Source organism: Bos taurus, unplaced genomic scaffold (assembly GCF_002263795.3).
Source record: "Bos taurus isolate L1 Dominette 01449 registration number 42190680 breed Hereford unplaced genomic scaffold, ARS-UCD2.0 Leftover_ScbfJmS_1396, whole genome shotgun sequence".
Classification (NCBI taxonomy): domain Eukaryota; kingdom Metazoa; phylum Chordata; class Mammalia; order Artiodactyla; family Bovidae; genus Bos; species Bos taurus.
In genome coordinates, this window is record NW_020190496.1 from 318,678 (window position 1) to 340,813 (window position 22,136).

Sequence of the window (22,136 nt, forward strand, 5' to 3'; positions counted from 1 at the left end):
AAAGATATATTCTCAGAACAGCACCTCAAAGTGCTTTAATGCTTATCCCTGGTACCCTCTGTCATGGGACAGCTCAAATTCAATACATCAGAGGAGCACCATGCTGACATGTACCGAAGTGACTTACCTAATCCTGACACACTCTCTGCTGAGCTGCATTGTTGGAGAATCAAATGGAAACACAGAGGGAAAGATATAGAACTTCCATCCACTATTTATGAAGCCCTTCATCTACCAGACATCAAGTTTTTTCCTAATGTTTATGCATTGCTGAAGGTCCTATGTATTCTTCCTGTGATGAAAGTTGAGAATGAACGCTATGAAAATGGGCGAAAGCATCTCAAAGCATACCTGAGGAACACTTTGACAGATCAAAGATCAAGTAACTTGGCTTTGCTTAACATAAATTTTGATATAAAACACGATTTGGATTTAATGGTGGATACATATGTCAAACTGTATACAAGTAAGTCAAAGCTTCATACAGATAATTCAGAAACCATTGAAAATACCTAAGAGACTTTTAACCTAGACTTTCTCTTATATTTGACATTTGAAAAAAAAATGTAAGAAATTTTAAAATATCTTACAGAAAAGTTGTAAGGGTAGGCCACTTAATCACTGAATATCTTGATCTGTAGGCCTCCCATTGAGTATATTAGTCATTGATAATCTGCCTGTTTAAATGGCCTGTTCAAATGCCCATGCTTTGGAGACCTAACTGTTCTTCCAGAAGATAGCATTGAAAGTACCATATTACAGTTTTATGTGATCTCTGCTAATGGCACTTTGGAATCGTTTTAGTTAAGTGATTTTAGACATTACGTTTATCACTGTGGACCAAATTGTCAGGTATTAAGTTATCAGATCTTTGAAAAAATAAAATTAGAGGAGGTATGGGAGGAAGGAATGCATTTTGTAAAATGTTACAGTGAAGCTCATGACTGACTTTTGAATAGTAGGAGTTATAAGTATGCTATTAAAAATCTGTAAAGGACAGTTAAGAAAATTATCAACTCTAAGAGAAATGTGTAAGCTTGTCCGACAAGGATTTCAGTGTAGATTTTCTCTTTATCAAATGAAGTTAAAATTTGAATGGAAGAGCCTGCCATTGTTGTTCCACATCTGGTATTGCTGTTTACATTCCTTTATTGAGCCTACGTCTTCATAAGCTTTTTGGCAGGTATATGTTGAACACTTCAATTTCATGGTCAAGAAAGGATCAGAGGCCATGGATACTGACAGGTGATTTGTCTGTTTTCTTCTGTCTTTTTCTATGACTGTATCTACTGCCTCATCTTGATTTACAAGCAAAGCCTAGAAAGCCTACAAAAATAAGTGTTTTGTAGTTTACCTAGGAATAATACAGAAAATATTGCTGTTATTTTTGGTGAAGAAAATCAATTTTGTATAGTTTATTTCAACCTAAATAAAATGTGAATTTTGTGTTAAAAAAAAAGACCCAGGCCATGGGCAACTGAGTCATTTCCAAGAGACAGTCCCTGGTGCCGGGGGGGGGGGGGGCGGGGAGGCGCTCGGGGGCAGGGGGAGCAGTTTCTTTTCTCCTCTAGAGATAGGAACATCATCCAGTACCAGGAATGGGGGCCCACATGTGGGTGCTAATTGGGGATCCTTTGCTGCCAGAAATAGTCTCTCTGTCCCTGTCCAATGTTCCATCTTTGCCTTTATGAGACTGACCGTGACCTCACTCATACCCTGAGGGTCCTTCCTCTGTCTCTCCTGAGGGTATCAATTGACAGGGTTGTTCACTGGGAGCAGTAGTGGGGATTCCCCTTGAGTGTAGGGGATTCCAGGAAAGGCATGTTCTGTGGTTTTCCTGGGATGAATCTAGAGCTCCTCAACAACCATTGGGTGATCTGGGCCTCTGAAAGAATCCTGGGGGCTTCTCTGGTAAGAACCCTCCTGTGGCTCAAGTCAAAGTCCCCACTATGGCCTGAAGGCCCTAGGGGACCCGACCCTCATCACTGCTCTCATCCGATCTCCTGGCTCTCCCTCCATCATGCTGTGACCGTCACATAGCCCTCCTCACTCTTTTTATACACACTACACTGAGTTCCACTCCCCAGTTTCTTCACTGGCCTTAACTCTGGGATACTTTTCTCCCAGATAGGCATCTCCTCTAGGCTTTTGCTCAAATGTCACAATCTTAGAAGGAACTCCCCTGGCCACTCTTTCTAGACATCATCCCCTCTCTCTATTACACTCTCCCAGTTTAATGTTAATCACAGCAGTTATGAACACCTGATAAATTACTTATCTTTGGGGGCTGTATGACCCTAACACAATGTAAGTTCAATGAAGCCAAAGTTGATTTTCTCTTTCCTAACACACATAGCTGTGCTTGACAGAAAATGTGGAGAGGATGAATGAATGTCGGAATGAAAAAGCAAATTTAAACTTGTTGAGAGAGGCATAGCTAAACAGGCTGAAGATTCTGCTAGGGACATATACAGGGATGACAAGATGGTGACAAAGCCATGGTCTTTATCTCACCTACACGGTGTCCTTGGGTCCCCTCGGGGTTGACCCCTTTCCTAACAGAATGGAAAGTCCTGTTGTCCTTCTCACATATTACTCGCAGTCAACGACAGAGGCCTTCCCCACTCCAGACCTTCAGATCCCAGTCCGAAGTTTTCTCTCCCCTACCCGCTGGGGGACTGTGGCTGGCTTTCCTCATTGAGACCTATCCTGTATTAAACAGGAAAGCACAAACAAGCACAATGACCAGCACAGAGAAAATGCTTTCAATGCTTCCTGTTACGATAGTGGCCACTACAGAGAAGTAATCTTAAATTTATGAAGACATTTTTCTGAGTCCAAGATTGCAGCAATCGGTGGGGTTTTCATCCTAACTTTGCCTTTCCACCCTTGCAGGATCATCTGCTAATTGTCCACCAGCATCTACATCGGCTGTTCCCCAGTCTCACCACCAAGGGGCGCGCGAGATGAAACTGTTCTGTCCCGGGATGTACCACGAAGGGGTAGCGGAAAGACCACCCACTCTGGAAGGTACCATTCGAGGGGGCGCATGACAACAAAGAGAGTACTTTTACACCGCGTCAGGCATCGACCAGAGTTCCCAGCGGAGGCACTCGTGGCACCACTGGGTCCATCCCCATTCGCTCCATTCCGTCTTCCCGCTGCATTTGAGTCCGAGTGGACACCGCTATTAAGCCTCAACTGTCTTCGTCTCGTTTCCATTTCGACCCCTTCGTTTCTACATGGTTACATCCTAGGGGGGACGGCTACCGAGCGAGATGGGCTGCCAGTTTGGGGTCTGGCATCACGGAAGCGTTCTGGGCATTGATTGGTCACCGCGTGATCGCCGGAATTAGCTCTTCCGGGGCGCGAAGTCCCGCGACTTCCGCCGTGCTTCGTCTCCTGCCCAGTTCCAATTGGCTGGCTGGCTGTTACAGGCATTGGGATCGCAGAGCTGGAACTGAGGCCGAGAGGCGTGTTGCCGTGCGCGGCTTTTTAGAGCATACAATTGTTCTGCGAGTTTTTTTGCTTTTCCGGAAGGGGTCGAATAGCTACCCTGGTTAGTGGCTAGGTTTGGCGCAGTCGCTGGCTGTGCATGGTGACTGCGTTTCAGTCTTGTTCAGCTCTCGCTCAGTCTGGATCGTGTGGCAGCGCACGGTTATTCGCAGAAATGCATGCAATTCATGTCCAGGGAGAGGAGTTTGCTGTCTCTCCCCGGAGGGTCACCTGTGTCAGGGATCCTGAGCTTGTGTATCGCTACGTGTGACAACACAGATGCTCTTCGGGTACATTTGATCTCCTTGAGCCTTTGGGCGGAGTTGTACGTGGTGGGATATTTGATCTGAGTGGATTTTGTGAGCCATAGTGCAGAGCCCCTAGGAGGCATGTTCCTGTATTCCGGGGTGTTCATTTTTGGAGCTTTCTGGCATTTCAGTCCCTGGGTGTGAGATCTCGTGTAGCCGTGTGCACCTGAGATTGTGAGAGCTCTGAGATTTTGATTCTGGGCCCTAAGTTGTGATGTCTCTGAGCTGCTTTAAGGATGGGTTTGTCTAAAGGTGTAAACTCAGCTGCTTGGGGATCTGTGCACAGGGTGCAGGGTTTCCATGTGTCTGGGCACTTTATCTAAAGGTTATATGATGTTCTTGAGTTATTAGAAGTTCTGTCTTTCTGTTTAGGGTTTTTGTATTAGATCGGTAAGTGTCGAGTGGTTTGCGAGTCAGTCTCCATGATGTGAAGTATCTGTGCAGTTTTCATTTCTTTCTGTTGAAGACTTTGGTGTGTATGGAGGGTCTTTGTCACAGTGTGTATGGTTATGGTCTCAGTTGTGTTTGAGGGTCTGAGACGAGTTATGTGCTCTCTGTGCAGAGATTCAGTGAGCTCTTTTTGGTGTCTCTGCATATCTGTCTGAGCTGCGTGGAATATTTGTGTCAGAAATAAAACCTCTGATGTTCTTGGCTGTGAAGTCTCTGTCCGGAAACTGAGGATTTGGAAGCTGGCAGACATGATTCCGAGGCCTTGAACCTCACATGCTGTTGTGTGTTGTTGAGCATATCAGTTGTCTCCTGGAATCTCAGTATGTATCATAATTAATACAGTGGGGCCAGTGCGCATCTTGCAGGGTACCTGTGCGTGTTAGCATTGTGTGCAAAGGGCCTGGCTTCAGACTATCCTTCAGCAAATGTTTTCTGAGCACCTGCCATATACCTGAGCACTATTGGAGGAGTTTGGGACAGGACACAACTGACCAAGTCTCCTTTAGTAGACTTGGTGGTCAGTAAATAAACCAAGGGTTGCAGGTGCTGTGAAGAAAGATAATGCTAGATCAGGGGAAAGGGTATATGTAGGTATGAGGTTATTATTTTATTCCAGGTAATGAGGGAAAGTCTCCCTGAAAGATGGCAAGTAAGCAGAGATCTGGAGGAAATGAGGGAGCAGGCCATGGGGTTATCTAAGGGAAGAGCGTTCCAGACAGAAGGAACAATAAATGCAACTGTTCTGGCATGGAAATCTACTTGGTGTGCTCCTAAATATCAAGCAGTCCTGTGATGCACTGGGTTTGGCATTGAAAGGGGGTCTGGTTGCTGCTGTCTCTGTTTCTCCCACAATTTGTGATCATCTGCATTTCACAGATAAAGGACTGAAGGCTCCAACATGTGGCCTGTACCATCTCTCCTACCTATCCCTGAAATTAGGAGTGAAGCCTTCTGGTCCATCATGAGAGAGAGAGAGAGTTTGAGTGTCCTAGCTGCAGGGATGTCACGCTGAATGTCAGCCAAGCAGCAGAGATCAGATATAATGTGGGAATCATGCCTCGTAACATTGATACTCTTGATGGGGGGCAGGACTTAAGAAGAAAAAGGAACTGGGGCAAAGGACAGAGGCAGGAAGGGAAGTTGGAGGACAATGAGGGGGAAAAAAAAAAACACGGCTGCCTTCATCACATTGCTTGGGTTTGGCCCAGTTCATGTTGACTGGCTGGCTGTACTAGGACGTATTCACCTTTTCCTGTCCCTACCCTTTCTTTCTCTTCCCTTTTTTGTGCCTGAGCAAGTCAGTCCTAAAGCCATTAGGTGTTGCCAGGCAAGGCATGTGTATGTGTAAAGGGGCATCCCTGCCTGAAGAGTCAGAGCCCAAGGTGGAAAGAAGGATATCCCTGGGGGTTGGGTGGGAAGGAGGCTAACTGCTTCATGGATTCAAGCTTGAGTGAGGTGTGGAAGTCAAGGGCCAGGGATGGTTCTGCATAGATTGTGAGGAGGACCTTTTTGTGGAGGAAGGATCACTTATTTGCACTGGCATTCATCAACTCGGCAAATACATAAGAATGCTGAGAGAGCCACGTCTCATTTTTGGAAAAGGGAATTTCCAATATGGAAAGGAAGTAAACTAGAACAAATTGTGAGGAATTCTACTGGAATTAAAGGTCTCCATGCAAACTTCTTGTATTCGATAGGTGTGCATATGTGGCTAGACTGATCTATAACTATAGATGTGTGTCTACGTGTTTGTGTGTGTGATTGTGTACACACATGTATTCCCAAGTTACTGGAAACAGCAACATTCCAATGGCACTAATTACACCAGTCCCCAGATCCTAGCTTCTGAACACCTTTCTCCACTAAATGATGGGTTCCCAGGCTGAGGAAGGAAAGGTTAAATGAGACTGGTTCACCTTGTCATGTCAGTAATAAGGGAAAGTTCAAGAATGATGGGGAGATGTCAGAGGGACACAGAATATAGCTTGAGGGCTCTCCCGCCAGAAACATGCAGGACTCTCTTATTTTTTCCACCTTTTTTGAGGTATTATTGACATATAACCTGTAAGTTTAAGATGCCAATGTGATGGTTTGATACACACATATTTGGCAAAACGATTACCATGGCAGGGTTGGCACTCTATCCCCTCCCATAATCCTTTTAAAAAAACGTTGAGGAAATAACATCTCAGATCTACCCTCTTAGCTTTCACTGTATTATACAGTTTTGTTAATGATACTCACCATGCTATACATTGGATCCACGAAACTTATTCATCTCATACCTGTAATTTTGTACCCTGTATTCAACATTTTCCCCAGGGCCCGGAAACCACCGTTCTAAACTCTTATTTCTGTAAGTTTGACTTTTTTAGATTCTGCACATAAATGACAACATACAATATATGTCTTTCTCTCTTTCACCTTTTTCACTTAGCATAAAGCCTTTGAAGCCCATTCATGTTGTTGCAAAAGGCAGAATTTTCTTCTTTCTGACTGAATAATATTCCATTGTATATATCGCCACATTTCCTCTTTTCAAATTAGTTTATTTTAATTGGAGGGTAATTACTTTACAATATTGTGATGTTTTTGTCGAACATCAACATGAATCGGCAATAGGGATTCAGGTGTCCCCCCATCCTGAACCCCCCTCCTACCTCCCCCCCTACCCTATCCCTCAGGGTTGTCCCAGAGTACCAGCTTTGCCTGCCCTGCGTCATGCATGGAACTTAACACTGGTCATCTGTTTTACATATGTTACTGTATATGTTTCAATGCTATTCTCTCAAATCATCCCACCCACTCCTCCCACTGAGTCCGAGTCTTTTCTTTACGTCTATGTCTCCTTTGCTGCCCTGCATGTAGGGTCATTGGTACCGTCTTTCTAAATTCCATATATATGCGTTAATATAATATTTCCCTTTTTCTGACTTACTTCACTCTGTATAACAGGCTCCAGGTTCATCCACCTCATTAGAACTGACTCAAGGGCATTCCTTTTTATACTTGAGTAATATTCCATTGTATATGTATCACAACTTCCTTATCCGTTCATCTGCCAATGGACATCCAGGTTGCTTCCATGTCCTAGCTACTGTAAACAGTGCTGCAGTGAACGTTGGGGTACATGTGTCTGTTTCACTTCTGGTTTCCTCGGGGTGTCTGCCCAGCAGTGGGATTGCTGGGTCACATGGCAGTTCTAGTCCCAGTTTTTAAAGGAATCCCACACTGTTCTCCACAGTGGCTATAGCAGTCTGCATTCCCATCAACTGAGTGAGAGCGTTCCCCTTCCTCCACATCTATCCAGCATTTGTTGTTTGTAGACTTTTTGATGGTGGCCGTTCTGTCCAGTGTCACCACATTTTCTATATCCGTTCATCCCTTCATAGACACTTAGTTGCTTACAACTTTTGGTTGAAGGTGCAAAGTAAATTTCAGGTTAGTGTTAATCCTCCAACATTGTTTTTCAGAATCATTTGGCTATTCTAGTTCTTTTGCCTTACCACAGAAATTTTATCATCAATTAGTCTATATGTACAAGAAAGTCCTGCTGGAATTTTTGACTGGAATTGTATGAAACTGATGGATCTGTATGCAGACTACTCACATCCTAATTATATTGAATTTCTCATCCCTTGAACACACCGTGTGCCCCATTTTGTTAGGTCTTATTTAAGGAACCACGTTGCATTGCCTTGTCTGCCATTGTTTTATCAAGTCTAATTCTCGTATATCAAATTCTGAAGATCTGAATCTGATGAAGATATGAAAATATTAGGAGTCAGACTTTCATCAGTAATGCCTTATTTCTTGTGTAGTTTTAGCATTGCCCGTTTATTGTGTTTCTGCTAATATTCATGATTGTTTAATCCAAGGGTGATGGTATGGGTATTTTCTGGGGTAAATCGTGAGGAGATACTCAGCTGTGTTTTGGGATGGACAGGTCTTAGGACAGGGGCACAGGGAAGACAGAGCAGAGTAGGGGTTCAGGAGGTGAGAGCGTGGGGGCAGGGACAGGGGGCTACTAGTACAAGTGGAAACAGAAGTGAAGAGACACAAGAAGAAGAGCTCCCCTCTGGACCGTGCTTAGCTCTCGGTACATATATGCATAACGAAGTCTTTGAGTACTCATAGCAACACTGTGTGCAGAAGGCAATGGCAACCCACTCCAGTACTCTTGCCTGGAGAATCCCAGGGAACAGGGAGCCTGGTGGGCTGCCGTCTATGGGGTCGCATAGAGTCGGACACGACTGAAGCGACTTAGCAGCAGCAGCAGCAACACTGTGAGGTAAGCATTTTTAGCGCTATCATCCCTTTTGGCAGCTGAGGAGCAGAGACACATAGACGTTAATGGGTGAATGAATCTGCACAAAGTCACCTAGCTGGCAAGAGCTGAGTCAGATTGGTGACGAGGCCAGAGAGAAACAGCCAGGTGTGGTATCTGACCCCCAATCTGGAATACAGTGCAGTGTCTGGTGTACTCAGGATCAAAAGGCAGATCAACCTCTCCATCCACATGAAACATTAGGATGGATCTGCGTATGGATTGAACACAGTGTCTCCTAGGTGCGTGAAAGACCATGGGGTGTCATGTCAACATGCACACATCACAGAGAATAGTTCCTGGTCCATACCAAGGTCTAAACAATGTTTACTCTGACTGACACTAGTGGAGCACCCTCATCATTATGGAAAGTAGCATAACTATAGTGATAAACAGATAGAACCACAGATACAATATCATAAAGACATTACCTCCCCAATCTCGTAATTTTCTTAAATGCAGAGAACAAAACCTGGAAGGCAATAGACCACATACTAAGTTTTTTCCTCTTAAGTGTGACATTCTGGATAATTTCCAAATAACATTTTATTAGTATTTTAATGTGTTGTATCTTCATTGTTACATAGGCAGTTTTTCTATTATAATTGAAAAATGGACTTTCTGAAGACTTGTTCTCCTCAGGTTTCAGCATAAAAAAGTTGTGTTGGTATCCCTGCCAGGTGAAAACCCAATCGGCGCACTGAAGTCAGAAGTAATATCTTTGGTACAGTAGGTGGGGGCCTGTGGGAAGTAGAGAGTTCCTGATAGAAGGCTGGCTAAGCCTGCAAGCGTTGTGAAAAAGGTCACTGATGCTATAGGCCCAAACCAAACAACAGCTCACAGGTCCCAAGGAAGACACTGGTGTTCTATGCACGGAAATGTCTGTGTTAGGACTTTCAGACCTTTGCTCTTTTGGCTCCCATGATGCAGTGGGGCAGCTTGTGGTGCTTATAACACAGTCCTGCTTTGACCTAGGCTGTGGATGAGAGTCACAGCCTCCCCTGTAGCACCGCCCCTTCGGGGGTGATCTGGAGCCTTTTTTATGATGTCTGGGAATCGAAAGATCCCAAATAGAAAGGAGAAAGAAGATACATAGCGCAGGGGGTACATGCACCCACCCTGTGCATGTGGTGCTAGAGATGGGCTAGAGATGCAGGTGCAGCTTGTTACAGGAACCCTTTGGGGATGAGTGGAGTTGGATTCAGTGACTCAAGGAAGAAATGTGGAAGTTAATGTAAAGGAAGAAAACACATTGAGAGGGGGTAAACATCTACAACTCCCATTTCTGTACCAGGGTAGGGTGCTCCATTACTATTGTGAGAATGCTCCCTGGTCTGAGCTCTGGGAAGGAGTGATGAGCATTCTAAGGACCCACCATCAACCCTAAGCAGGGGGTGCTGAGAGTGTGAAGACATTGAGTCTCAGCCTTTACCACTGACAGACACAGAAAGCTTCTTAGCCCTGCTCAGAGTGGGGCTGTGGCATGTTAGGGAAGCTCAAAGGTAGGGTGGTGGTGGTGGTGGTTCAGTCGCTCAGTCATGTCCAACTATTAACGAGCCCATGGACTGCAGCATGCCAGGCTCCTCTGTCCTACACTATCTCCCTGAGTTTGAACAAAGTAATGTCCATTGTGTTGGCGATGCTATCTAACCATCTCACCCTCTGTCTCCTCCTTTCTCCTGCGTTTGATCTTTTCCAGCATTAGGGTGTTTTCCAATGAGTCAGCTATTTGCATCAGGTGGCCAAAGTTTTGCAGCTTCAGCATCATTCCTTCCAGTGAGTATTCAGAGTTCATTTCCTTTAGGATTGGCCGGGTTGTTCTCCTTACGGTCCGAGGGATTCTAAAGGGTCATCTCTCTAGCACCACAATTCAAAAGCATCACTCAGCCTTCTTAATGATCCAACTCACACATCTCTACACGACTACTAGAAAAACCATAGTTTTGACTCTGCAGACCTGTGTCACCAAAGTGATGTCTCTGCTTTTTATTATGCTGTCTAGGTTCGTCATGGGCTTCCCCGGGGGCTCAGCGGTAGACAATCTGTCTGCAATGCAGGGGAATTAGGACACCTGGGTTCAATTCCTGGGTCATGAAGGTTCGCTGGAGGAGGACATGGCAACCCACTTCAGTATTCTCGCCTGGAGAATCCCCTGGACAGAGGAGCCTGGCGGGCCTTGGTCCATGGGGTCGTAAAGAGTACACCGAGAGACATCACCTCCCAAACAGAATCTCTGGCCAATGGGCTGTCTCTATAGCTTTACTCATCTCAAGTAAAATCTGTTCCCTGGCCTCAGAAGCCACGTGAGATGACGAAGGAAACTTGAGGCGGTGGTGCTTTATGCAGCGATTTGGTGCGAGATCTGTATTCATTTGGGTCAAGTGATTGCAGGGAATGAAATGGGGTAGGGTGATGAAGGAAATGAGATGATGAATTTATTGCCCCGGCCACCTCCCTGCCCCCAGGTAGCCGACTTCAGTAGGGCTGGCTGGTGTCAATGCCTTGTGTGTAGGCTCACTTGTAACAACATCCTGTGTGTGGTATGAGCAACTTGGTGGGCAAATCAGACAGCATGGCCAAATATTCCTTTCTCAGAGTGGATGGAGGGAGAAGAGAGAAAAGAGGGATGAACCATGGGCTAGTTGGGAGTCACTTTCTAAAATCTCAGTATTTCCTCACAAGGTGTGTGTGTGAATTCTTTTGTTTATCTGAGAATTGGCTTTCTAGGTGAGGAAATATCATCGTGAGAGACTCCTTGTGACATGTGAAAAGAGGTTGGGAGTGAATTGGATTAAGGTCATTTTCCAAGTGTTTCACACCAAGTGTTTGTTTAAGGGGACACCAGTGGCCCTGAAGAACTGAACTGAGTGGTTGAAATACAGGTTTCAGTTACTGAAATGTGAAGAGTCTCTTTCTGGAATGTGTGTTCATCCTAGCCTGTGGTCACAGGCAACTCATAAACTCATAGGATTTGAACCGTGTCTTCCTAACGTCTTTTGCTTTCTGCCCTGGAATGTGATGGAGGCCTCAGTTCCGGTGATTAAAGTTCCTAGGTAACAGTTCTCTGAGAAAAGTAGCTGTCTAGAAAAGAGCAGCGCCTGGGAAGCTGATCTAAAGTTTTAACATAGCCTGTGATGTAATTTTTGTTAGCTTCACCCCAGATATGATTATTCAAAGGATATAGAGAGATGCACCTACTTCGGTATCTACCATTGGATTTTTCAAATGAACATACAGTAAGCTTGGCCCGGTTTTCTTTCTTCTTATTTATTTATTCATTGTTGGCTGCACTGCGTCTTTGTTGCTGCACGAGGGCTTTCTCTAGTTGTGGAGGAGGAGCACTACTCTCTAGTGGCGGTGCATGCGCTTCTCATCTCAGAGACTTCTCTTGTTGCGGAGCATGGACTCTAGGCTCGGGGGCTTCCGTAGTTGGAGCAGGTGGGTTCAGTGGTTGTGACACACAGTCTTAGTTGCCCTGCGGCACGTGGAGTCTTCCTGGATTAGGGACCGAATGCCTGTCCCGTTGCATTGGCAGGGGGCTTCAGTTTTATTTTTTTAATCATCAATTCATTTTAATTGGAGAATAATTACTATATGATATTGTGATGGGTTTTGCCATATATCAACACGAATCGGCCACAGGTATACATGTGTCCTCCCCTCCTGAACCCCCATCCCACCTCCCTCCCCACCCTATCCCTCTGGGTTATCCCGGAGCACCGGCTTTGGGTGCCCTGCTTCATGCATTGAACTTGCACTGGTCATCTGTATATGTTTCACTGCTATTCTCTCAAGTCATCCCACTCTCACCTTCTTTTGCCGAGTTGAAAAGTGTGTTCTGTACGTCTCTGTCTCATTTGCTTCCCTGCATGTAGAATCGTTGCTACCTGCTTTCTAAATTCCTTATATAGGCATTAATATAAGTATTTGTCTTTCTCCTTCTGGCTTACTTCTGTCTGTATAACAGGCGCCAGGTTCATCCACCTCATTAGCCCTGATTCAAATGTGTTCCTTTTTATAGCTGAGTAATGTTCCATTGTGTGTATGTACCACAATTTCTTTATCCATTCATCTGCCGTTGGACATCTAGGTTCCTTCCCTGTCCTAGCTATTGTAAATAGTGCTGCTGTGAACATTGGGGTACATGTGTCTGTTTCACTTCTGGTTTCCTCAGGGTGGTATGCCTAGCATGGGATTGCTGGGTCGTGTGGCAGTTCTGTTCCCAGTTTTTTAAGGAATCTCCACTCTGTTCTCCTCTCCACAGTGGCTGTACCACTTTACATTCCCACCAACGGTGGAAGAAGGTTCCCTTTTCTCCACACCGTCTCCAGCATTTATTGTTTGTAGACTTTTTGATGATGGCCATTCTGACCTGTGTGAGATGGTACCTCATTGTGGTTTTGATTTGCAGTTTTCTAATAATGAATGATGTTGAGCATCTCTTCATGTGTTTGGTAGCCATCTGTATGTCTTTGGAGAAATGTCTGTTCAGGTCTCTTGTCCACTTTTTATGGGGTTGTTCGTTTTTCTGGTATTGAGCCGCATGAGCTGCTTGTATATTTTGGAGATTCATTCTTCAACAGTTGTTTCATTTGCTATTATTTCCTCCCGTTCTGAGGGCTGTCTTTTCACCTTGCCTATAGTTTCCTTCGTTGTGCAAAAGCATTTAAGTTAAATTTGGCCCCTTTTGTTTATTTGTGTTTTTATTTCCATTACTCTGGGAGGTGGGTCATAGAGGATCTTGCTGTGATTTATGTCAGAGGGTGTTCTGCCTATGGTTTCCTCTTAAGAGTTTTATAGTTTTTGGTCTTACATTTAGGTCTTTAATGCATTTTGAGTTTATTTTTGTGTATGGTGTTAGAAAGTCTTCCGGTTTTTTTCTTTTACCCGTAGTTGAGCATTTTCCCAGCATCACGTGTTGAAGAGACTTTGTTTACGCCATCGTGTATTTGTGCCTCCTTTGTCAAAGATAACGTGTGCATAGGTGTGTGGATTTACCTCTGGGTTCTCTATATTGTTCCACTGATCTATACTTCTGTCTTTGTGCCAGTACCATACTGTCTTGAAGACTGTAGCTTTGTAGTATAATCTGAAGTCAGGAAGGTTGATTCCTCCAGTTCCATTCTTCTTTCTCAAGATTGCTTTGGGTATTTGGAATCTTTAGTTTTTCCATACAAAGTGTGAAATTATTTGTTCTAGTTCTGTGAAAAAATACCTTTGCTAGTTTGATCAGGATTGTGATGAATCTATAGATTACTTTGGGTAGTAGAGTCATTTTCACTGTACTGATTCTTCCAATCCAAGAACGTGGTACATTTCTGCATCCATTTGTGTCATCTTTGATTTCTTTCATCAGTTTTTTTTTTTTAAATAGGTCTCTGTATACAGGTCTTTTGTTTATTTACGTAAATTTATTCCTAAGTATTTTATTCTTTTCATTGCAATGGTGAATGGCGTTGTTTCCTTAATTACTCTTTCTGATTTTTCCTTATTAGTTTATTGGAATGCAAGGGGTTTCTGTGTATCAATTTTATATTGCAGGCACATTTTTAACCACCAGACCACCAGGGAATTCCTGGCCTGCTTGTCTTTGGGTGTGCAGCTATCTGAGCTGTGACGCAAGGAGAGATTCCAGTGATGACCACCACGACCAGGACACAGGCCATGTCCATCACCCTAAAAACGCCCAGGTGCTGCCCCTTTCTGGTTTCCCCTCCCACACCCCAGCCCCTAGCACAAGGATCTGTCCTCCTTCACTACATTTTGTCCCCTGCAATTTTAAAATTCCTTATGTATTCTGAATAGAAGACCTTTCTCAGATCTGGCTTCACAAACGTCTTTCCCCTAATAACAAATAGCTTCCCTTTTCATTACAGGAGACATGAGTGATGAAATGTACTTTTCCTCCCCACACTCAGAGCCCAATGTTGTGTAGCCAGCAAGTGCCTGTGAGATTCTTCAGACGTGAAAATAAATTCTGCTGTATGTCAGTCTGTGCTCTCAGATAGCCCCAGAGCTATATTTCTGCAGAAACCCACGAGTCTTCTGCAGACAGAGGCACTTGAGAACAGGTATATTTATTGGAGTCTGAACTGGTGATCTCATCAGAGAGCTTCAGAGCTCAACCCATCTTGTAGGACTTGTCTCCCAGCTGCAAGGGAGCTTTTCTTCTTGAAACTCAGAGGCATGAATTTAGTCAGTGTGGGCACGTTAAGCAGGGCTAACATGGCATTTCAAGGTTGTTCATCCTTTACCAGGTATCAGACCACATTCAATTTATTTCTTTCTGTCACCTTAGTTACTCCTCCTTCAAAGACCCAAAATTTTGGAAGATTTCAATCCTAGTTGATGAGGTGAGAAAGCAGAGGACAGGGAAGTTAGGGGAATTGCTCAGAGTCACATAGGCCACCAGAGGAAAAGTGACCCACACACCTCGGCATTCTCCATTCAGAGCCCCCAGTCTTTATTTCTTCAGTAAATTTGCCATGCGTGTGTGCATGCTGTCACATCAGCCATGTCCAACTCTTTGTGACCACATGACTGTAGCCCACCAGGCTATAGTATCTGGCCTTACATTTGGTCTTTAATTGATTTTGAGTCCCCCCCCCTTTTGTGTTAGGAAGTATTCTAATTTCATTCTTTTACATGTTACTGTCTAATTTTCACAGCACCACTTACTGAAGATGCTGTCTTTTCTCCATTGTACATTCTTACCTCCTTGGGTATAGATGAGGTGCCCCACAGGTGCATGGGTCTATTTCTGGGTTTCCTATTGTGTTCCATTGGTCTTTCTTTTTGTTCTTGCCTAGAGATGTTACATGAGTCTTTGTTGTAAAGCTGGTGTGGTACTGTTGAATTCTGAGCCTTTGCCTGTGTTTTGATTACTCTGTTGAATCTGAAAGAAGAGCCTTGCTTGGTAGAGTATTTTTGATTGTAGGTTTTTCCCTTTCACCACTTTAAATACATCATGCCACGCCCTTCTGGCCTGCAGAGTTTCTGCTGAGAAATCAGCTCCTCATCTTATTAGGATTCCCTCCGATGTTATTTGCTACTTTTCCCTTGACCTGCTTAACATTTTCTCTCCGTTGTTAACTTGTCAGTTTGCTTAATGGGTGTCTCAGCATTTGCCTCAGCACTTCCAGCCAGCCAACCCGCACTAGCACAGAAAGAAAATCCGCCGCCAATTACCACAAAAGGCTTTGAGACCTTTTTTCAAACGGGACGGGCGGGGGAGAAACGGGCAAGCAGCTCCGCGGAGCAACACTGCCCCCTGCAGACCACAGAAACCAAACTGCCAGCAAACCCGGAAGAAAATCGATCCTTCCCGCTCGGTTTTCGGGCAGAGGACTCATGGGGGATGCCCCTGAGGACCAGAGAAAGAAAGGGAACCTCTCGAAGGGGCCCGGGCCAACCGCCCCTGGACCGCACGAGTTCCGCTCGATCCGCGCACAGAACCACAGCGAGGCGGGCAAGAAGTCAGGAGGTCTAGGAATATCCGGGGTTGCTGAGGGCTGGTTCTGGGCCTGCCCCGGGGAGCAGTGAGGTCAGTGCCAGTCTCCCAGCCTCTGTCTGCTGGGAGATTTCTCCCGGAAACTGCTTGGAACTTTCCACTGAGGGACTTGATCCCTGCTGTCCGGGTCCTGTCCAACCTGGCCCCAACAAGATGGTTATTTTGGGTCACTACCCTGCCATCTTTTCTGTCCGTCGACTCTGGATTAAAGTCCCTTCTTGATTCACCTTGCAGTGAGCTGAGCAACTTGTACTCCGTAACAGCTGATTACTTCCAGGTATTTTGCATTATAAATGTGTTATCATGTAATAATCTTGATAGAGTGGATGAGTTGTTTTCTATGTAGTTTCCCTCCCCGCCCCGTTTCATTTAGTATCTCATTGTAATAAATATGTTACTGTTGGTTTTCAGTCCGTCGGCCATGTCAGACTCTTTGCGACCCCATAACTGCATGCAGCACGTCAGGAGGCTTCCCTGTCCTTCACCATCTCCCGGAGCTTGCTCAGACTCCTGTCCATTGAGTCAGTGATGCCATCCAACCATCTTGTCCTCTGTCATCCCCTTCTCCTCCTGCAGTCAGTCTTTGGCAGCATTGCAGGCTGTCTTACCCTGGATCCCAGTGAGCATTTCCTTTCACTCTTCCACTGGGGAGGGGAATGTATCCTGCAAACCAGTGTGCAAGCTACAATCTGACAGCCTTGAGACCTGAACATAGGGACAGTCTCTGAGGAACCCTGAGAACCTGGAGAGCTGACTCTTTGTGTGCCACAGGTCCCAAAGGCATAAAGTGAGGGCAGTAGTAGCATTTGCTTCTTGGGTGGTGTCCAGCATCAATTACCCAGCAGGATCTTAGCTCGGCACTTGTGCATGTTATGTTATTATTGTAGGTGGCTCAGATGGTAAGGAGTCAGCCTGCAGTGCAGGATAGCCAGATTCAATGGCTGGGTTGGGAAGATCCTCTGGAGAAGGAAATGGCAACCCACTCCATTATTCTTGCCTGGAGAATCCCATGGGCAGAGGAGCCTGGCAGGCTACATTCCAAGGGGTCTTAAAGAATCAGACAGGACTTAGTCACTTTCACTTCCACTTCACGTAATGATTTTGAAGTCAAAGCTCACTGTCATAATAAAGATCTCTTTAAACATACAGGAATTCCTCAACGATCCGAAGCAAGACAAGGGTGAACCTTCCCTCCACTACCATTCACTATGTCAGCTTATATTATTTTATTGTAATTTTAAGTGTCAGTGGGTCCGGTGAAAGTTCTCACAACGGGCTCTCTGAAGGCTCAGATGCAGTTTGAATCAGCCAACAGGCCCAAGCGGAGGAAAACAAAACAAAACCAGCCGCCGCTTGTGGGAAAAGGCTTCCTGTCATTTTTATTAAAGCGCGACAGCGCAGGAAAAACCGGCCCGGCGACACTGTGGAGCAACACTGCCCCCTGCAGACCACAGAAACAAAACGCCGCAAGCCCGGAAGAAAAGTCAGTTTCTGCTGGGTTTTCGCGCAGAGGACTGGACAGCGTGGATGCCAAAGTTAAGGGGGATGCCCGTAAGGACCAGAGAAAGGAAGGGAATCTCTGGGCGGGGTCCGGCCAAACCATCCCTGGACAGCGAGCGGTCCGCGGGACCATAGCAACAGGGGCTGGAAGTCAGGGTGTCCGGGAAGATCCTGAGCTTGGTGGGCGGGGCTGAACTCGGATTTGGCTGGCTCTGGGCCTGCGCGCAGCCACCCAGTGAGGCCCGTGCCAGTTTCCTGGCCCTGATCGGCGGGGAGATTTCTCGGAGACCGCGTTCGAACTCTCCACTGAACCTGACCGGTGACGTCCGGATCCTGTCGCCCACTACCGAAGCCCCCCACGTGCAGGGACATTACGAGTCCCCTGTCCATTCTCCTCCCTCCCACCCCCGGCCTGTGAACGCGTTCCTCCCGTGGTACACTCACTGTTCTCTCAGGCCTCACTCTTCTGATCCGTCCTCAGTGACCACGAGGCTCACCTGGTCACCCCGGGAGACTCTCCTTCCTTAGCGATGTTCCCTTCCTCCCCACCCGAGCATCCCTCTGCCCACGGTCCCGCCCCGGGCAACAGGAAAGACCGCGCCCCTCATGCTGTCCTGTTTCCAGCCTTCCTCCCTGTCATCACCCTGAACATGACGTCCTGTCCTCTAGGTCCTTCGCACTAGTGCCAGTGCACTGATACCACAACCTCCCGGAGACGTCCAGCTCACCGACCACGCGTCCTTTCCCAGCATGCACCAAGCACTCCTGGATAGGCTGAGCCAGGGCTGGAAGCTGTCCCCCGCAAACACACCTCTCCCCGACAAACACACCTCTTCGGCTCCTTGCGGTCACCTAGCTACACTCCTAGACTACACACTAGTAACCTTCCTCCATGCTAATGACCACCAGCTCCACCCACTAATAATTCGTGGAGAATACCGAAGCAACCCCGTGGGATTTCTCAAGTTTCCCAGCCCCGATCTGCATGTTTCTGCCCTGGCACTCTGCTGCCCCTCTCCATGCCTGCTCCTGACTGAACCCAGCCCCTCATCTCTGCCCGGGATCCCATGCCTTGCACCTTCTCAGGGACTTTGCACCTGCAGTTATCATTCCTCTCTCCTGAACCAGCACCTGCTCCCTCTACATCGGAGCATTCCACAGCACAGGGGGAAACCCACCGTCTTCCACCACCCTATTCTGCAGCTCCTGGCACATTACCGGTTGCCCTTCAAAGCAAAACTGCTTCAAATTCTGCTGAGATATTCTCTCCTCAGCCCCCTTCCGTGGAGTTTTTGTCCCAGTCACTCCCCTGTAACTGGCCTCGTCATGGCCATCATTAATATCCATACTTCCTGATCCCACAGACACTCTTCAGTGCTCATCTTAGCCAACATCTCAGGCACCTTTGGCATATTTGACTCTTGTGTTCTTTATCCCTCTGTTTTTTTTTTTTTTTTTTTTTATAGTTCAGGGGCGTGGGGCTTATGTGACAACAGTGTCTCCTAGATGTACTCAACAAGGTACACATTCTACACCTGGATATTTTTTGGGAAGTCTTGGGTCAAATGAAAGACAAGCCAAAGGAAACAGCATCCCAGTCACAGCAGGGGAATGGCCCACAGAGGCAGTGGCAGGCAGAGGTGAGAGAGCTCAGACAAGGGAGGTGTGACAAGAAATGAAGAGGAACACCAGGGTAAGGAGGGTTCCACCCCATTCACACTTGGGACTCCAGGGGCACACTGTACAATGACCCAACGGAGTCTTTGGGCAGAAGGGTGGCTGCAGTTTAGGAATTTCATTGTCTGGAGCTGATCTTGGTTCCTGCTGTGGTACAGGTGAGATCCAAGTGAGGGCTCTGCAACACCCAAGGGAGAAATGTGGAAAGGGGCTGAATCCAGACGAAGCCTAAGCAGGCAATTGGCTAGGGGACCTTGCGGCTGAGGCTGAGGAGTGGACGTCCCTACCCAGGGATGGGCTGGACAATCAGACCCAGATTCAGAGGGGTCTGCACATGCCAGATGGGTAGCTGAGGCTCAGTCAGCTAAGGAGGACCAGGCCCACAGCAAGAGGAGGGAGACAAAAATGCACGTTTCACCACCCCCACCCACGGGCGGTGCAGGTCAGCATCACCAGGTGGAGCCAGAAGAGGAGAGCACACCCTGCGAACACACAGCCCGCTACTTCCAATACCGTGCGTCTTTGGTTCCTTTCAAGACATGCTTCTTGAAAGTATAGACACCAGGACCATCCTTATCTGGTTACCTCTCGATTCCTCCGCCATGTGCCCATCCACACAACATCCCCTTGCTAACGTCTCCCAAGAGCTCCGTGGGCCAACCATAGTACCCAGTGCTGTATTGGCCACAGACACATTCTGTTTTCAAAACCACTTTTCCTTGGTCAGAGTCTGTGACAGCAGCCCACCCTGGCTTTCCCCATACTTCTCAGGCCATTACTTCTAAGTCTCCTTGTCTGTCCATTTACTTTGATCCCCTCCTAAATCTTGGGCTTTGTTTTCCTGTGGTTTCCAACCTCTGCCCTGTGCTCTTCCACTCCACACATGATCCTTGGGTGACCACGTCAGCCCCCAGAGCTTTTACCCATCTGACTTGTTTTCATCAGGATCTCCCTGTATGCTGTTGGCTTTTCCTATCACTAAATCTACCTAGAACGTCTCAGCTGGGCCCTAGATTCCCCACAGGCCGAGATGTATGGGGCATCTGCACTCAGTTGTCCCATAAGCCCTGCAGGCCTGCTAGTAGCCCCAGGCCATCGTTTCCTGTCTCATGGATGGGCACTGCCATCCACCCAGTTCCTTAAACCACAATCCCGGGCATGCTGCTGGGTGTGATCTTCACTGTGCCATGACTCTCCTGGAGCTGCTCTGGAAAAGGCTGACCCGAGATCTTCCTGTTGCCACAGGTGGGGATGGGTTCCTCTGAGAGGCCCTGTTCCTGCAGACACGCTCTGAAGGTGTCCTGAGCTCGGGCCTTCACCCTCTTTTGGATCTCTGAGAGAATCCGGGTGCTGTAATGCACCTGAGAGGTTGAAAGCCCTGTCTTTAACAAGATGATGAGTCAGGACACAGCAGTGCAAGCCCATCACTGGCGAATGTGCCAAAGAATATCTGGAAGAGATCCCTAAGGAACGTTTAGGGAGGTGGGTCTTCATGGGTGTGCACCAAACAAGGGATTGCTTAACTGTATTTTTCCCAATAAGCATCCCGTTCCGATTTGGTCTTCATCTGAGTGCAGGAGTTAATTTGATAACACAGGAAACAGTTCAAAACGGCAACTGAGCACAGGCAGCAGATATGCTGACAGCCGATCCTCGTACATCAACATCAGCAGCTACAATTCTCAGCCATCTTTAATCTTTGATGCACTATTCTGATCTGTTGAATGACGTTATCTCCACAGTGTTTTAGAAATGTATTCAACTAACTAGGCACAAGGGATCCTGACAAGAACTAAAACGTACTGAGTTTCACTAACAACAGCAGGGTTTCAACTGGAAAACTTTGGATTCAGGAACACGCAGCAGAGCAAGCACAAGGTCAGTTTTCAAACCACTATTAATTTGGGCACGTTGTCCCTTTCCTCAGCCTAAGATAGCTGTCAAGTATAGCGGGTCATGATGAAAACCTGCTTTCACTGTAGAGAGGAGTCGCAAATTTTTGACCTTCGATTTCCTCCTGTAAGAAAGGGTTCTGTTTCCACAGCTGCAAGCTTGGCTTTCATAAGAGAACTTTTTCAGATAATGCTCACGCCAGGGCCACATTCTAGACATACTACTTCAGACCCTCTGGGGATGTCCTGCCAGCATCAGCTGTTCTAAAGCCTCTCCAGGGGAGAATTGATGCATACTTTAGGTTGAGAAGCACAATCGCATGATGCTTCACCCTTCCTGGTTTTAAATAGAATCCTGAACTGAAGAGCCATGTTTGCTACTAAAGCAAAAATTTTTTTAAAATATTGTGTCTTCCCTTCTGAGCGGTATTTTGACATATTTATTCACAGCCATATTTAGAACAATTTCAATGACTCAGTGGTGTGTTATGCCCCCAAGTCCCCTTCCTTACCAGACACTCAGGCAGATAGATGGATGGGAGGGAATGCACCTCAGTCCTGCCGGCAGAAGGAGGATGGATGGAGTTCCGTTGTCTCGGTTACTGCTCTACTGAGCGTCCCTCCTGGGTTGCTGAGGTCAGGAAGGGGCCATCATACCAGGTTAACAGGTATTCCTGTGACCAGAGGTTGGAGCTAAGGGCTGAGATCCGTGACTGAATCTGGGAAACGGAGGCTGGGTCCACGTGATTTGAGAAGGATGGGAAAACAATTAAGTAGAATTTCAGATGCAGGGTGGGTTCTAGGAGCCTGTCCAGAGCCACTGACTTGTGGTCACACAATGGGCGCCTGTGGGTAAATACAGAGACACACTAGACGTGTGCTCACTGGGGATTCCGTCCTGACGTGCACAGCGACTGTCTCTGGAGGGAGCATCTATCACATGTGGGGTTAGCCAGACCCAGAACGTGGAAGGAGAG

The 22,136-nt window shown here is 46.6% G+C and overlaps 1 protein-coding gene and 1 long non-coding RNA gene across 2 annotated transcripts in view; one reads left to right on the top strand and one right to left on the bottom strand.

Moving 5' to 3' along the window:
- The window catches only part of LOC100296695 (X antigen family member 5), a 265,171-nt gene extending 244,368 nt beyond the window's left edge, over nt 1-20,803 (bottom strand). Inside the window, exon 1 of the transcript XR_003033681.2 lies at nt 18,035-20,803. The gene's annotated coding sequence lies outside the window, so the exon portion shown is untranslated. The remainder of the gene's footprint in view (nt 1-18,034) is intronic.
- LOC132344745 (uncharacterized) lies at nt 1,642-15,796 on the top strand. Its single transcript, XR_009493694.1, has 2 exons — nt 1,642-5,950; nt 10,280-15,796. It is a non-coding gene; the product is annotated as an uncharacterized lncRNA (long non-coding RNA).
- Nucleotides 20,804-22,136: the final 1,333 nt, after the last annotated feature.